The following is an 18,325-nucleotide window of genomic DNA, read 5'->3' on the forward strand; positions in this document are numbered from 1 at the left end:
TCAAAAGCAATTGTAAACATTTTAAAGAATGAATATTCCCATATCTGCAATTCCACAGAATGTTTTATAAAGAATACTTCATATTTGTCACCAGATTATATGTAATATCTCAAATATTTGTATATGTGACTCTTTTGATATGAATCTTGACTAGCTATTATTTCAGGTTTGTACTTTCTTGTTTCCAGTTTAACTTATAATCATGCTTTGCTCTTGCAATTGTATTCATTATTTTAGTTTTTATTTACTTCTAATTAGCATTTTATTTCATATGGTATTACTAATTTTAGTTTTTTGCTAGTTTTGAAGTTAAAGGTTAAAATAGTTCGAATTAATGGCTAGCTCTGCTATGAATAAGCCATACAGTGTTCACAAAGACTCACTGTATTACGTTTGTGTGTGTATTATTTGCTAAAGCAAACTGTGTTTATTTTTACCGGTTCATGCACAAAAATCATGGTAAAACTAAGGGTTCTCCTATTTTCTCCCGCTTCTTCAGCTGCCTTCACGAACCTGACAGTTCTATTTATTGTATTTACTCTAACTACTTTCAATTTAAGGTCACCGCTTTGAGGATAACTCTGGGTTAGACGCTCACCCCGTCAAGAAATCAATGTCAAGTCCCACGAATCAGCACAGCTCACCTCCTCTGTCCAGCCTGAAGAGGAGGAAGAGGATGGACAAGAAAACTCACGTAGGTCAGTGCTGAGCCTCTTAACCTCACAGAAAGTTTCAAACACAGCTAGACGTGACAGTTAGCTCATTATAAATTTATCTCTGCTCATTTAGACTAAAGTAAACTGATCAAAATACAGTTTGTTCTGTTTTAAATGAGAAGATTTAGTACAATAAGCTATGGGAAAAAGTGTTCACACAATAGCACTGAAAATCTAGCAAAAAAAAATTGATTTGAGATTCTGTCTTGCCTCGAGACTAAGCTCAAAGTAAAGCCATTGTTTTCCACACGGACATCGATACTATTAATGAGGTGTGTGCTAATAGAGATAATCAGGTAGAGGAGCAGGAGAGACCTCGATGCAGCATCTTTCCTCTGATGTCTATTGATCTGTTTAATCCGTGGGCTTCACTAAACGGGTGAAAGCAGTGTCTCCGGGCAGCTTCTATTAATTACATGATATACTAAGTCAGTCAGAGCTGAAGTTCCCCTGTTATTCATGTGGCTGCATCTGGCGATCTAATCTCCCAATCAACCAGCGGAGGAGAATCAGCTGTCTCGCTGGAGGTCAGGATCTATAGATGCATAAACATGCTCCCAAAGTCCTCCATAGAGCACAAGAGTGAACTTTTTTTTACTTTTTAACAGTTCCCAAATATTCTTCAATGGTCAGCAGCAGAGATGAACTAACATGCAGCCTGGCATCTAAAGCAAGTTTATTTGGAAGAAAAATGTAAAATTACATTAAGGCAATAGTTAAAATTACTTATTTCTAATGATGTTCATGAAGTTGAATTTAACTTCATTGATATTTTGCTCAGCTTTATTGCAATTGTTAACAGTGATATTTTCAATAGTAACTAAATTTGAAACATCACTTATTTTCTTAGTCATATGTTTAAAAACAATTATGAATATATTTATAACTTCTTTATTACTAAACGTTTAATCAAAGATAGACATATAAGGAATTGAGAACAAGATGATATTTTCACTCCGATCGCTTGCAACGTTCATGGGAGTAAAAGATCCATGCTGGCTTGTAGCCAGACAAATAACGATCTGATTGCTTTTCATCTTTTTGTTATTACAGTATAGTTCTTAGCACTTTAGAATTTGCAAATGAAACCTCACAAAAAAGTTTATGAAAAAACTGAAATCTACTTGATTCTGTGGGCTCAGCAGGCTACGTGAAATCATCACATAAATAAATCTCAGAGTAGCCACGTAAGTCTAACCTGGAAAGGTTTTTATTTGGCTTGGATAGATCTTCAGCAGTACTACCCGTGTTTACGCTAGAATGAAAATACTAGAACGAGAGAAGATTGCTCCATGATATCTGGACTGCTGAGTTGATTCAGCACATTTCCACCTTGCCCTTCCACCCAGAGCTCCACTTGCTTGCCTGTTTCTAGAAATAAGCCCTAGAGTATCTCAAGATGGCCGCATAGCAAAATTGGATTGCTTCGATATAACAATGGTTACGTCATTCATTGGGGTGCGCTTTACGATACAAACATTGACACCGTGGTTCTCCTGTGAGGGAGGTTTGTGTGGAGCTCAGCGGAGCCATAGTGATAAGAAACCAGGAGATGCCGGTGCAAGATTTTCCGCTCGCTGGATCAAGTCGGAGGAAGACGTGAGGAGGAGACGGATCGCCTGGGGTAAAAACTATGTGGCCTTCGCTTGTCCTTCCGTAGGCCTGCTGAGCTCCGCAGGACTACTCACAGTTACGGTAAGAGTCTGCCACCTGCCAGCTTCACTCAGAGTCTCCGTGACTCCCCGCCTCCAATCCCAATAACAAAGCAGTGGCGTATGACTGACACAATTCAAATGGACACTTAAATTACATAAATTGATTAAACTCCTCGCATATCCACTATTCTGACTATGAAAAACGGATGACTTTAAATCTGAGGGGTGACAGCGTAACAGTGCATTAGTTTCAAAAAAAGCATGGCAAAAAATCAGTCAGAAAGGGGCTTTGGTAAGTTTCAGAATAAACCAAAATGATACCTCTGGAAATATGCGCTTTCATGGATGACAGTGATAGATCAGATATGAGATTTTGCAAAAACAAGGAAAAAGTGCTATGGTAATGTAGTAGTAGGCCGTGATAATCCAGAATATGAGTAATTGAAGTATCCTGCAAATATGGTACTTCATGATAACCAAATCTGTCTCAACATTTTGAAAATGGTGAAAAGTTTATCTAATAATCTGTTGGAATTAAATACTTTACGAATTCGTGAGATACTATTATTATCTTCTTTCATTTTAAACTCTGAAAGGCTAGATGTTTGGTGTATATAAACAAAAGATTGTCCATAACAAATGAATAAGTCTGGCATCAGAGAAACAGCCTTCAAATTATTTAATGCAGAAAAAAAGAAAATCAGAAACAGTGAAGTTATAATATATAAAACTGGTACTTTCTGGCCATAACATCTGGCTTGAATGGTACAGTATAAATAATTTAGTCATACCACTGTAATACTGTATACTGTAATTAGTATATCTGAACCTGATATAAAATATATGTACACATAGTAGCTACCTTCTTCATAGAAAACTGTATGTTCTACACCAACCGAGACCAACCCAACCTCTTACAAAAACGCTTCTGCATTTTTAGGTAAAGTACCATTAGTATGTTTATAAACCTTTTAATTACAAGAACATAGGTAGGTGTCCAAATAAACTACCTATTTTTGACCACCTATAATATGTCTTTAGAATCATTTAGCATCTTTTGCATTATTATTTTTTTTTATTTGGCTTATACGTTATATAAGCTTGATTTAACACACATATGTGCCAATATAATAAACATGGGGTTCCTGTTACCCAGGTGCCATATAATGCTAGATCTGGGATCAAACCACGCCCCTGTGCATCGCCTCTAATTTGCTGGTGGAAACTATGATACAATCCTCGACTCAGATCAGAGCCGAAGACCGAGCCAACGTTATGCAGCCCTGCTGCTCAAACACAGGTTAGTGGAGGTCAGAAATCAATACCCAAACAAAGCTCATATTGATCTTCTTTGCTGTGGGCTTTGATGTCAATGTCATCTTGTCACAGCTGCCTGTATTGGTTTCCTGCTAAATGAAGTGGTGGATTACATATAACAATAGACTTCAGCATGGCAGCGCACTCCGGTGGCTCATGGCACTGAAGGTTTTAATGTATCGTTGCTATTGCAGCTGCAGAGACATCAGAAACTGGTTATATCAAAGGTGTGTTTAAAGTAAGAGTTCACTACAGCGCTGTTTACTCATTCCATTCAACCTATTAAATACGAAAAAGAGATGTTAAGCAGAATATCTGAGTTTTGCCCTTTTTACTTCATGCAAGATAATTGTTTCCATCTTATTATGGTATTATGGTAGTCATACAGAGTTTTCTATGATTTCAGAAGACTTGGAGACAGCATTTTAATGGTGCTTTTTAAGATGTTTTTTGGAGATTGGCCAGTATTAATTCACTCTGCATTTGAGATATATCTGACATTAGTTTCTTATCATTTTTTGATTTTATTGAAATTATCCATTTAACTATTTAGCTAAGTTAATGCTGTGTAAGTGCAATATTTGGTATGGATCTGATTATGCTCTTCTCTTGAAGGATTTTGAAGTCCTATGTGTTTTCTTTGATAAGCCTGCTCAGCCTCCGGATCTCGCTCTGAGGTCAGAACCGCATTTCACCTGAGTACTAACAAAATTAATATCGCATGGCTCTGCTAAAGAAATCTGGGCTGCTTTACTAGTTTGAAGTAGCACTTTTTTTCTAACTACATTTTAGTATTATTATCGTAAAATATATTCATACAGCAGCTCCCAAAATATTTTGGGGCACTCGTTGCTTACATTTTAAAAATGCGAATGTCATTCACACTTAAAGTAAGACTTAATTACAAAAATATTTTCTGAGCTATCTTTATTTTACTGATCATTTTACTGTGATTTGTTGTGGTTCAAACCTATTTAGAGATGATTTATTGCTTGATGCTTATGCTATATATTTAAAAAAATATATATACATGCATGCCATTTTTGGTAGGATGCTTATCTTTCACAAGTTTATGGTCAGTAAGTTTTCCAAATAAGAAAAATGAATTCTGTTAGGATGCATTACACCAAAAGAGATTGTGGAAGATAATTTATATTACAAAAGTTTATTTTGTAATATTAGAACAAATACTGTTCTTTTTGAATCCTAAAAAATGCACCAATTCTTTCCATAAAATATTACAACACATCTGTTTTCAAATAAATGTCTCTGAGTATAAAAACAGCATATTAGAATGATTTTTGCAAATAATGTGACTTTGAAAACAGCTTAAAATGATCGCCCAAACGCTTGTGGTTGGTATAAATGCATTTGCAAAGAATGTTTCTTAAGGTGGCCTGAATGTTCTAAAAATACAGGAACTGGCAGTATGTTTGATTAAAATGTATATATTTGTGATTGTTTATCTGTGTTTTTAGGCTAAAAACTAATAAACACCTTCCCTATAAATTTTAAGAACAACAAATCTAGGCATTCCATTCTTCAGTGAGTGCAACAAAAGTTAAAAACCAGTTGTGCTTTTATATCATTTAGAGATGTTGGAACTGCTCAGAGATGCGTATTTGTGGTCAGCTAGAGGGATTCATTTGCCAGGCTATAAAAAACATACACACAGTTAAACGTGATGAAATCTTAGATTAAACGCTCCACAGCATTTCCCATCATCTCAGATGCAGTTTTTAATGGGAAACTGTCAAATTAGTCACAAATATGTCTTGTAATGTGGAAAAAATACATCAAGGTGCTCTGGCTGGGTCATTAGTTACTCAGGTTTTTGGAAATTTTTTCAAACACAATTCAATGTCACACCTTTGTCTCTTTGTTTTCTTTGTGTGTTTAGTTTGGCTGGAGCGTAATTCACTAGATCACAAATGAGGCTTAATGAGTGTGTCGAAGTTGGCGCTGACACGAGGAGTTATGTGATTTGTCTAATAAAGCTGGGCAGCTACTTTATTCTCCACTTTTTTCAGGACGCCATGGAAGCACCCAAAGCAAACTGAAATTAGTCTTTGTGAAAAATAATAGCGCATTTATTAATTCATTGGACTGCCTCTCATGGTCGATTTTAGAGTCGATTCTGTTTAAATATTCCCTGATGTTATCTAGCCACATGTTGCTTTTCTGTTGTCTTTAGCATTTTTACTGATTGCTTGGCACATGTTTCTTCGAGCTAACAGGGAATGCGCTTTGGTTTGTAGTTTGGATTCTGATATCCTGACATGTTGGGTTTTGTGTTTGCTTGCAAATATTGCAAGTGAAGATGGAAAATTGCCTTTTGGACATTGATAAGCAAGGAAATTGCTGTACCTGTGGAGCTAAATAAACATTTAGAGCAGGGATATTTGTCTCACAGAGGAGAACAAATGGACTCGAATAGCTTGACAGATTAAAGAAGTTGTAACATTTTCACTATTAAAGGTATAGTTCACTAAAAAGAAAATGAAAATACTGTAATTTATTCACCCTCTTGTCATATGACCCATATTAACTTACATTCTTCTGTTGAAAACGAAAAAGTAAATGTTTTAAAAGAATGTCCTGGCTGCTATTTTTTGGTTAGTTTAATGAAGGTGAATGACAGCATTGTGACAAACAAAACACCATAAAAGTATGAGGATGAATAAATAATGAGAATTCTCATTCTGACTTTAATGCCTGTTTATAGAATAACGAGTTTGCGCTTGTAAAAAATTGAAAAGTATTCACTTAAACATTTTTTCTTCGCTCAAAAAGACAAGCCATAAAACAAGCCAAATCTACTTAAGAAGAAAATATGTTATGTTATATGATTTGTTTTCAAAGAATATAAAATTTTATTTTCTTTAACCCATTACCATTAGCAAACTTTTTTTTATTTATTTCAGAAAAAATACTCTATTTTTGTTGTATGCTTTGCTTATATACAGCAAATATAAAAACCATATATTCAGTCTTTTTCATTACTCAAAGTATAGGTGTGTATATATATATATATATATATATATATATATATATATATATATATATATATATATATATATATATATATATATATAGAATATGTGCTTTTACCTTTATACTACTTGTTTGCACACTTTTTTGTCCATTTAACATGCTAATATGAAACATTTCTCACTAAATTTATCAATTCTTTCTCTTGTCCAGTCAAATTCTAATGATGAGAAAGAAGGCCTTTTCCATCGGAACCACTCTGTCACCAGTCTGGGCATGAGTCCGTCACAACCACAATCACGCTTCACGACACCAGCCTGCCCTGGTGTCCCAGGACCACGAGGGAGATGCAACACAGCAAAGCGGCAGAACATGACAAAGAGGTGTTTGTGACATTATTTGTGAGTCGCTTGTTTCTTGTGTGCATGTTGTAGAAAGGACAAAGGCTTCTAGATAACCGTCCCCAAGCTTGCTGGGCCAGAGGTAGTCACCTGGAGGACACCAACTTTGACTTTGGTGGTAGCGCTTGGTCCGTTCGGGGTGCATTGCTCTGGAGGTCAACACTCAGACATTGGTGGATTACAACTGAGGAAAGAAATCGCATTAGATCAGCCTACAGTGGTTTGCTAGACTTAGTTAACCACAAATCTGGTCAGGCTGGTTTGTTTTGATCATTTGAGAGGGTTTGGATACTTGTCAGCTGGGTTGACCAACAAACCTGAACATCGGCTTGGAAAACTAGCCTAACCATTTTTAACCAAACTAAGACAGCCACTTTCAGACCCACATGGAATCAGAACCTATTCATGAAATTCTTGATCTTATTTCTTTTAAAATAAATCATTTGGCTACCAATGAGTGTAAGTACTGTATTTAATACATTTTACCTCTATAAATACATTCCATAGAATCCCACAGGTTTTTTTAGGTAGAAACTGGAAAAAAACATATTTTCTTGTTCAGTATTTTGTCTTTTCCACTTCAAATATTTAAAATACATTTATTCAAGAAGCTAAATAAGCTGAAATAAGATATTAAGTTTTTGAGAGTTTTTGCTTACAACAAGAAGTGGTTAGTTGGGTAGAAAAATATAAACACATTTTTCCATTTGAATTAAGTTTTCTCAACCAATTGGTAGATTGGTAGATTATTTTCTGGCTTTAAACAAAAAGTAACTTGATTTTTGGTATTTCAGTGCTCGTCAATATATATGTATATATCAATAATTTTGCTTAGATGTACAGTATCTACATTATTTGTGCCAGAAAACAAAATACTGGGCAAGAAAATATGCTTTTGCAGTGAAAACACCTCTGCACGTTTGGTCTGGGCCTGGTTAGCAGCACGGCTAATGCTTGGATCATGTGCTGCTCTGCCACATGTGCAGGATTAAGAGTAATAGCGAGTTTACAGGTGCTTCCAGTTAAACTTTTGATACATTAGCTGTGAAACTATGAATGTTCCCACGGCTAAAAATGTTGGCACATTCAAAACAGCCCGTATAAAAGTGAAGACGTATTGTATTAAATTGATTTAAAGTGATTTACCATTCGCTTTTCCACTTTGTCACCTGGATCTGTAAGTTTAGATTTGCGCTCGGTGATATAAAACAGGCACAATGGTTCATTAAAATTCACAAAACATACTTGCGCCCCGTCACCCCGAACACATGAGCGAAACAGTCGTGGTGGAACAATAAACAATCGGAGCGAGGGCAGCTATGCATGCATTATCTGCCAAAGCTTTTCTGCCACAGCTTGAGGCTGATGTGTGACGTTCAAATGGCACTAACTATGTTCTTCTGTCAACAAAAGAAAACTCCACCCTGTCCCAGCTGAGGACACGCTGCCGCCAGATCTATGAAACTCCTGGCAAAGATTCCCAAGGATGCCGAGGCCACTGTGGTCTTAGTGGGTAAGCAAAGCAGCGCTTCGTTCCAGCGCTTGTTGTTTTCAGGTCCAGAGATGATGTTGAGTCATCGCACCAGAGTTTTCCAATAATGCCTCAGTCAGCTAAGCAAAGATTAATGCTTTCGGCCGCGTTTGATTTCTGTCACTGGATCCCTGTTTGTGTGGTTTGATTTTTACCGCATTAAATGTGTTTATAGGGTGTGTGGAGTTCTTAGAGAAGCCTGCGATGGCCTTTGTCCGCCTCAACGAGGCTGTGCTGCTGGAGTCCGTTCTGGAAGTCCCGTCCCGGTTCGGGTTCATCTTTGTGCTGCTGGGCCTCGCCAGACCAACATGGACTATCATGAGATTGGGCGCTCCTTCTCCACCCTCATGTCCGATAAGGTTCATCTTACATGCAATATATATCATGGTTTGCAGATTATCAGGCCCAAGCATTTTGATTATTGGGGTCATCTGAAGCCTTATAAAGCAGTGGTTCTCAACATTTTTGAGTCCATAGCTAGCCATCGCTCACAAACAATATTCAAGGCCCCATGACTTTTCCAGTTGTTTGTTAGGTCACACTTTATTTTAAGATCCAATTCTCACTATTACTAAACCATTAACTACAACTTTTGCCTCAATAGTTGGGAAGGTCATTAAGTTTAGGTGTTGATTAGGATTTGGGATGTAGAATATGGTAAAAAAAATAATATCATATTGTTCTGTGTTTTTAGGGGATTTTTGTTTTCAGCAAGTTTCTGGACTATTTTTTTAATATTTAACATGTTGTCTTTTTGAGAATATGATGGTGATGTTTAGAAGATGTAGTATAGTATTTAAACCACCGAGGATGCTCATTTTTCTACCTTGTCTTTTTATTTGCTTCTGTTATGTCTTTTGGTAACCAGAAATAAATCAGTCTGCAGATTTTGCCAATATATTATTAATAGGCATGCTAATAAAAAACTAGCCAATAGTGAGAATTGGTCCCTATACTAAAGTACTGATAAGTTATTTCATATTAAAGTAAATTGGCACCAGGTTATGAACCACTTTTACAGTGCCAAAGATGGCTCAGTTGTATTTTTGTTTTTTGCTTTTCCTTATGATTCACTGGGTCACGCGTGTGTTTAGTTCAGACTAGATCTTTTGCCATTTTGGCTTTTAACAAATCATTTTTACACTACCACCTATAAATTTGATCCAATCTTCTCCAGAATAGTGTCAGATGATCTTGAGACCAAGCCACACAGTCTGAGAATGTATTTTTGTCATTGTTCTGTAAATCTGTAATGAATTGGGACTGGGCAACAGGAATGAAAAATACATCTCTGTAGTGCTTAGGTGCTCCTTCCTGTTCCTGTAGATCTACCTTTCTGCAAAGTTTATCAAACACACCTAAACCAGTTAATTTGGTTCTCCAGGAACATAAATGAGCACCCTGGGCCCTAGGCAAATTTAAAGGGCCATCTTGTCCTAGGAGTGTTTAGTTTTTCTTTCATTACATAAGAATGAAACCCAAATGCCCTGGCCTGAAATTACACTTCTGGTTTGCTCAGATTCCTTGAGCTCTTTTACCTTTCCGCCATTTTGAATTTGATTCAAAACATTTTTTTATTGGTACTTGTAAAATCTTAATCTTAAAGTCGGCATGAAACAGAAGTTGAGATTGTCCTTTATTCCTTAGTGTGATGTATATTCAAGTGAAACGGCTTCTGAAATGTGAAAAAAATGTAGGGCGGGGTGAAAAAGATGATGAGTCGTTTAGAGGAGAAGGGAGGTTTACGATTTCGATTACAGATGAGTGCACATAAATAATAAAAATAATGAAGTGCACGGATAAGTTATTTATAATAAACATACAGTATTCCATTCAAAAATAAGACTTGTCAATTTTGATCTTATCCTGACTTTAAAAGTCTCCAGACCAAACCACACAAAGGTCACTGATTTTCTTCCCCATTCTCCAAATAAATCTGTAATGAATTTTATGGTAAAGCCGCAAAGTAAAAACGTATACATATTTCTCTAATTTTTTGGCAAACAGAAATGAAAGTTTGGGGTTTCAGTGGCATTATATCCTAAAAAGTATTTTAATCAAAGTTAACAAATAATAACAAATAATAATATTAAAAACGAATTTCAATATAACTTCAAAATGACAAAATCATGACTCATGGTTTAAATTAAATTAATTAATTTTTTAGCTTTTCTTGAGTGTTTTTGGAAAATTGTTCATAATGAGTTCAGGTGATCTTTAGACCAAGTTTTATTTCCATAACCCATATAAATTTAATGACTGTGCTAAAAAAGGAAGTAACACTTTGCTTTGGCTTAGCTGTTGAATACTAATATGATGAAAAGTTTCAGGACTGTAACCTACTGGTCAAAAGTTGTTAAAATGATAAATTGACTAGTGACTGAAACCACTCAGGTTCACGGTTTTTCCTGACCTTTCTTTCCAGAACTTCCACGAGGTAGCATACTTTGCTGATGATCGACAGGACCTGCTCAATGGCATCAACGAGTTCTTGGACTGCAGTATTGTAATTCCTCCATCAGACGTTGAGGGAAAAGACCTGCTGAAGACCGTGGCCTCCTTCCAGAAACAGATGCTACGCAAGCGCAAGGAGAGGAGCTCAAGAAATGCGAAGTACTGTGACGGAGCTGAACAGGAGACCAAAGGTAGAATACCTACTGCATTATATTGATAGCATTTTCAAGTGTTTCTGTTCTCTTATTGTCGAATGGTTCTGTTTGTGTCGTAGATGTAAGTACGGATGAACTTGAGGAGGAGGATCAGTTTGATGTTGATCCTCTCAAGCGGTCTGGTATTCCCTTTGGAGGTCTGATCCACGATATTCCGCCGCCGTTATCCACGCTACATAAGCGACCTGAAGGATGCCATGGACACACAATGTATTGCTGCTGTCATTTTCATATATATTTGCTGCTCTTTCGCCCACTATCACCTTCGGAGGCTTATTAGGCAAGTGAGACAATGAGACAGCTGTGCATGAGCCCATTCCACCACAATAGAAAAAAAAAACTTATACTTTGGTAAATCATAATAATAAAAAGTCCAAAATTGACAAGTCATGACATAAAGATTCGTAATTATAGTATATCTCATCGTCATAAATATGAGATGGCATGTCATTTGTTACTTATCTCATACATAAAGGACTTGGTATCATAACTTGACATTTTATATCAGAATTATGATAGAAAATATTATAATGACATCATTTAGATGTCTGATAATATTTTGTCCCTTTAAATTGTAACTCTGACTTTGTTATAACTGACTAATCTCATAATTATTTTTGTCTTAATTTTAATTGACAATTTTTGTCTAATAATAAATTAATTTATCGTATTTAAGTATAAATTTGATGATTTTAGTTATTTTTATGACTGCACTATTTATATAGTCATAATTATGATTTATTAAAGCATTATTTATTTTTCGTTGATGGCGAAACGTGCTTCCGTAGTATATTTTCATGCTTTATATTCCCATTCGTAGGTGAGAAGACACAAGGCATGATGGGAGTCTCTGAGCTCATCATCTCCACGGCGACAGTGGGAGTGCTGTTCTCTCTGCTAGCAGGGCAGCCTTTGCTCATAATTGGCTTCTCTGGACCTCTTTTGGTCTTTGAGGAGGCTTTTTATAAGGTATTTTTGTCTTTATGTTCCAACCATTACAGAAAAAAGGAGGTAATTTCATTACATTAACATTTGTCTGCTTTGCTCTCTTCCCTTCTCTCTTTTGCGTCTGCTATCTCCCCCCGTTGGCCCTTCTTTGTATCATCAGTTCTGCCAGGCGCAGGGCTTCATTATCTCACAGGCCGAGTGTGGATTGGGTTCTGGCTCATCTTCATTGTGCTAGTGATCGTGGCAGCTGAGGGAAGCTTCCTGCGTGCGATACATCTCCCATTCACCCAAGAGATCTTTGCATTTCTCATCTCTCTCATCTTCATCTTTGAAACCTTCTCTAAGCTAATTAAGGTACGTCATCAATAACAGCATGCGCAAGTTCGGGTAACACTTTTATTTTACCGTTACACCTATTAGGTGTTTATTAGCATGCACGTTACTAGAATATTAGGCATTTTTTTGTGCTAATTGATGCAATGAATTTACTCAATATATGTGTAGTTTTATGCCTGTTAAAATATTTCTCCTCAGGTGTTTCAAGAGCACCCTCTGATGAAGAGCTACCCCACAGCTCCTGTACTGCCTGCCTTCAAACCCATAGACCCTCAAGGGCACAGTGTGATTGCGGAGCCCATCCTCAACCAGCCCAACACAGCCCTGCTGTCCTTAGTGCTCATGATTGGAACCTTCTTTGTGGCCTTCTTTCTGCGAAAATTTCGTAACAGCAGATTCCTTGGTGGAAAGGTTCGCAGCGGGGTGTCATTTTGTCAGCACAGGAAAATATCTTTGGCTTAATCAGCATTTTTGTCTTGTTTTCCAGTAAGATGCAATCGTTATGTATTTAAAGTAAAATAATCGGGTGAATCAAAGTACTTTGTCATCTGTGAATGACATCTTACGTTTCAGTCTGTTTCTTTCACAAAGCTGTTACACTATTTACTATTTTAAGTCTATCAAAACCTTTCATGAAAGGTGTCATAAAACCTAATGCAAAAATGCGTTCTTGTCTTAGGTCAACTTTGTGAACTACTGTATATGGTTTTATTTAAGTGTACTTTAATGCTCAGTTTAAACGTATCAAACATTAAAAACACATTTGACTAATGTTAAATGGCTACATTACCTTATATATTTCTAGATTTTGTCCACAAAAAATTATTAAAGTCCATCCAAATCCATTCATAAAATCCATTTAATAGTTGTATCAGTATTAGTTTTACATAATATTTAATGCTTTAAAACATACTAAATGTTAACTTTTATAAAACTAAAAAGTTACCATAAAGAAGAGAATAAAAATACACCATCTTCATGTTGTTTATACAGCAGTTTAGAGATTTCATGTGAAAAATATATCTATGATTACAAAATCTAATGTTATGTGTGATTATTTGTGAATAATTAACTAAAACGTGCAATTAACTATTATTTTTTAAATATTTGACCCTACTAATATATTGAATGTATTAACACTGATTATATAAATATATACAGATATAAGAAATATAATTATTATGTAAAATACACCTAAAAGCCCCAGTTTGTAATTATTTGTTTATTATTATTATTATTATTATTATTATTATTATTATTATTTTTATCTTATTTAAATGAATCTTTTTCTATCTTTTATAGTCTTTTTTTTGTTTTTGGAGAATCAGTTTTGTTTTTCAAATAAAATACCTTTAATTGTGTTTTTACTGGAAATCAGCAAAAGTACCGATGCAAACATGTTTTCGTTTTTTTTTGACATTGACATTTTGAGCCGATTAAAAAGTTTGTCATCCTCTGTATGTGTGTGCATCATGCGTTCTCATCAAAGGCCAGACGAATCATTGGTGATTTCGGGATTCCTATCTCTATACTCATCTCCGTGCTGGTGGACTGCACCATTCCTGAGACATACACACAGGTAACCGCACTGTTAAACTCTCATGTGCAGCATGCATACCACCACAGAGAAACTCCTCTCCCAACGTACTCTTCTTATTAAGCACTGGCCTGTAATTGGAGCCAGCTTTCTTCCGAGTCTGTATTACAGTGTGGTTGGTTTGGCAGAGTGCTGTAACCAATGAATCCTTGTGTTACGAGCGCTTGTGTTTTTTGTGGTTGCAGAAGCTGAACGTCCCCTCTGGTTTCTCGGTCACATCTCCGGACAAACGGAGCTGGTTTATCAGCCCCTTTGGAGATCAACAGCCTTTCCCGTTTGGATGATGGGGCCTCTGTGGTCCCGGCCCTGCTGGTTTTATCCTCCTCATTCATGGAGACTCAGATCACCACGTGAGTAAGCTGACTAAGCTCAGATGGAAATGCAATGCAATTACAATGCTTTTGTGGCTCGCTGCATCGGTATCGTCCTGTCTGCAGCTTGATAGTGAGCAAGAAGGAGCGGCGTTTGGTCAAGGGTTCTGGCTTTCATCTGAGACCTGCTTCTGATAGTGACTTTAGGGGCGATCTGCCCGCTGGTCTCAGTCCCTGGTTGACTGCCGCCACTGTGCGCCGGTGACTCACGTGAATGCGCTGACAGTCATGAGCAAAGCCACTGCCCCTGGAGAGAAGCCCATGATCCAAGAAGTTAAAGAGCAGAGGGTGACAGGGATGTGTGTGGCTATCCTAGTGGGTAAGAAACACCAAAACACAATTGCATAAAACAGATACTGACAGAAAACGAACTGGGTGAACCGTGTTCATTCCTCTTTGACTGCACATTCTATATACAATACTGTTCAAAAAGTTTGGAGTTGGTAAGATTTTAGTTTTTGGAAGAAAAGTTTAATCTGTTTAGCTGTATATTCAATTTAAATATTTATTTGGTATTGATGTGCTTATAATACTGCTGTTGGCATACCATCATTTCAATATGGTTAAACAGATAATTTACCTAAAAAAATCTATATTCTGTCATCATTTACTCACTCTCAAGTTGTTCAAAACCTGTTTGAGTTTCTTTCTTCTGCTTAAGTTAAAGTAAGATATTTTTATCCAAACAGTTTCCTGTCCCTATTGACATCCACAGTGTATATATATATATATATATATATATATATATATATATATATATATATATATATATATATATATATATATATATATATATACTATATATATATATATATATATATATATATATATATATATATATATATATATATATATATATATATACTTTGGAAGTGAGTGGAATATTCTTCTGTTTAACAGGTTTGGAATAACTTGAGAGTGAGACAGAATTAAATTAAAGTAAAATTTTTGGGGATGAACTGTTCCTTTAAGAGGGGGTTTTCATACACAGCCTCATCTCATGTTGTGCATGTAAAACATGATAGTAAAACCATGGTAATCTTACTCTAATGAATGGTTTCAAGTGGCGTATTGCTGTATTAACAGCATCTGTTTAATATTAAAGACCACTCAAGTTTCCTAGTTGGCATTGTTTTCTTTTCAAAGAATACTATTTAATTAAATTAGGTAGAAAAACTTTCTTGATTCTGTCAATCCCAACACCTCTGTGCAGGGTTGTCTATAGTGATGACAGATGTGCTGCGTCATATTCCTCTGGCTGTGCTGTTTGGGATATTTCTGTACATGGGCATCACTTCTCTTACTGGTATCCAGCTTTATGAGCGAATCACACTCATGGTCACACCTGCTAAACATCATCCTGACCACATCTATGTTACCAAGGTAAGCGTTTTTTTCCTGAGACTTTGAGGTAGTAGTGATGTTATTTACAAACGCAGTGCTGACAGCTTATTATATGTGTTTGTGTTTGATTTCCACACGGTAGATGCTACAAGTTTGTACTAAATTGACATCTGGATTCTGTTTGAAAGCTTTCGAAGCACCCACAAGGTGGCGCACAAATCACCATTTCATTTCGCACTTTTAACACAACCCTGAAATTTAAAACTACAAACCATATTTGACAAATCTGAACACTGTGTATTGTTCAACATTGGAAATCATTGGAAATCTAGGATTGAAAAAAGTCAACAAAGTATGGCACCATTTCTAGGAGAGTTGTGAAATAAGCAAAGTTGTGCCTGCCTATACAGAAAATAATACATATTACATTTAAAAAATGGCAAAATAGAAGCTTTTCACTAGATCTTGTCATAATTGCAAGCACGATCTGTTTCCCATACAGGTGAAGACATGGCGTATGAACATGTTCACCATCATTCAGTTGCTGTGTATTGCCCTGCTGTGGGTGGTGAAGTCGACCGTAGCCTCTCTGGCCTTTCCTTCATCCTAATCATGACCGTACTTCTCTGTGAGACTCGTCCCTGACCAGGATCTTCGAGAGAGAGAGCTTGCAGCGGTGAGTTCATGTCCGAACGCAAGCAGCTGAGAAAATCCACCTAGTGTTGATTTCATTTTAAAATGTCGTTTTTGTTCTTGCAGTTGGATGCCGATGAGGATTCGCCCAATTTTGATGAAGATGGACGGGATGAGTACAACGAGATCCACATGCTTGTGTAGTCACACGGCTCACCTCTTCGTCACTGACCAATGGAAGGCAGGTCTCTGGATAACGGGAAAGATGTGCGAATGGGAAGGACTCTGATGCACTGCCCTCTTTTAGAATTATTTCACTCGTACTTTAAAATTTTCTAAACCTCCGTTTTAAAAAGAACCACAGATCATGTTTTGGATACAGTTTTATTTTTCTTTGTTCTCCAAAATGTGGCCTACATGTTTGTCTGCTGCTGCCCAGTGACCTTTCAATATAAGATTAGATACGACCCGCACACCTTAGACCTCCCAAAGTGCAATGATGGTGAGACTAATCCAATAGGTTGGATCTTACACCCCGTATTCATCCCATCCCGATGTACTGCGCCCATGCGGATCAGACCTACTGCCTGTAGATCTTAGTTGCCTTGTACTGTACTGTAGGCATTGACCACAGAGTTTGAATATTACAGTAGCACAACCTCTCAGTGCCCTTAGAATGGTCAGTCCCTTTGCTGTGCTTGAAAACAGTAGTGCGGTCCCTTTAGACGTACTTTATGCAGTAGAGATGTTACTTTGATCGATGTATGCAGTAGTTACAATACATTTAAAGGTGCTATAAGTGATTTGTTTTAATGGAACAGCATTCAGAAAATGGCCCCGCTTCCTGACAGATATCACGCTCAGATTGTCAGTCATTTTAAATACGGTGACTAGTGGGGGTTAGTGAAACGGCTAGCTAACATTGCTTACAGCACCTTTAATAGGAAAAAAATAATCATGATTTCCCTTCCAAACAGATTTCATTTTATTTATTTATTTATTTTTAAAATTTTATTTAATTGATCATTATTCTTTATTTAACTTTTTTTTTTTTCCCCATCAGAAGTCATTTAGCTCTCAGTACATGGTTTCATTCCAAACAAATTTACATACAAAGTGTATTTTATTTCGGTTAATTATAATTTTTTTTTTTAGCAATTAATGAATTTATTTATTATTAATTATCATCCTTTTTTTTGTTGTTTTGAGGATTCCCAAAATAATATTTTTTTTGAACAGCTCAGCTTTTCTTGCTATATGTGAATTTAGCATTTAGAATTTCTATAGGATTTATTGCCCAAATATGTTGCTGTTATAAATATTAGTGCGTTTGTGTGCTGCAGTTTCAATATTACCCTTTTCAAAAAAAATAATTCCATTCCTTATGCTGTTAAACTGCAGTGTATTCAGTTGAAATAGGTTAAAGCCATAGAAACTTGGATTTGGCTGATTGCATAAATGCTAAGAATGATATTTCCAAAGGCTGCCAGTGAGCGAGAGACTTTGGCTTTGAGGAAACATGCTGCCAAATTGTTAGTCAGGTTCATGGAAGGTAGGGGCAAACTTTATCTATTTAAAAAAATCAAATGACCTTTTAAAATCTTTGCTAAGTCAACAAATCCATTTCCCTTGCCTTTAAAGTCTTTAAAGGTGATGTGTGTAATTTCAATATAAAAAAACAAAAACATTCCAAACCCGACTTCATATGCAACAACATTGCTCTATTTGTTTGAGCATCCTGATCAACCAGACATGGTCAGCCAACGAAGTCGAGTTTGGGGCGGGACTAGCTGTTTGATGGACCAGATGTGCAGCA

At 36.3% G+C, this 18,325-nt stretch overlaps 1 protein-coding gene and 1 pseudogene across 1 annotated transcript in view; one reads left to right on the forward strand and one right to left on the reverse strand.

The window, feature by feature from the left end:
• LOC122352061 (insulin-like growth factor-binding protein 5) overlaps positions 1-18,325 on the reverse strand; it is an 85,182-nt gene that overhangs the window by 10,889 nt on the left and 55,968 nt on the right.
• On the forward strand, positions 8,537-16,772 carry LOC122352059 (annotated as a pseudogene).

This window comes from Puntigrus tetrazona, chromosome 9 (genome assembly GCF_018831695.1).
Source record: "Puntigrus tetrazona isolate hp1 chromosome 9, ASM1883169v1, whole genome shotgun sequence".
Lineage (NCBI taxonomy): Eukaryota > Metazoa > Chordata > Actinopteri > Cypriniformes > Cyprinidae > Puntigrus > Puntigrus tetrazona.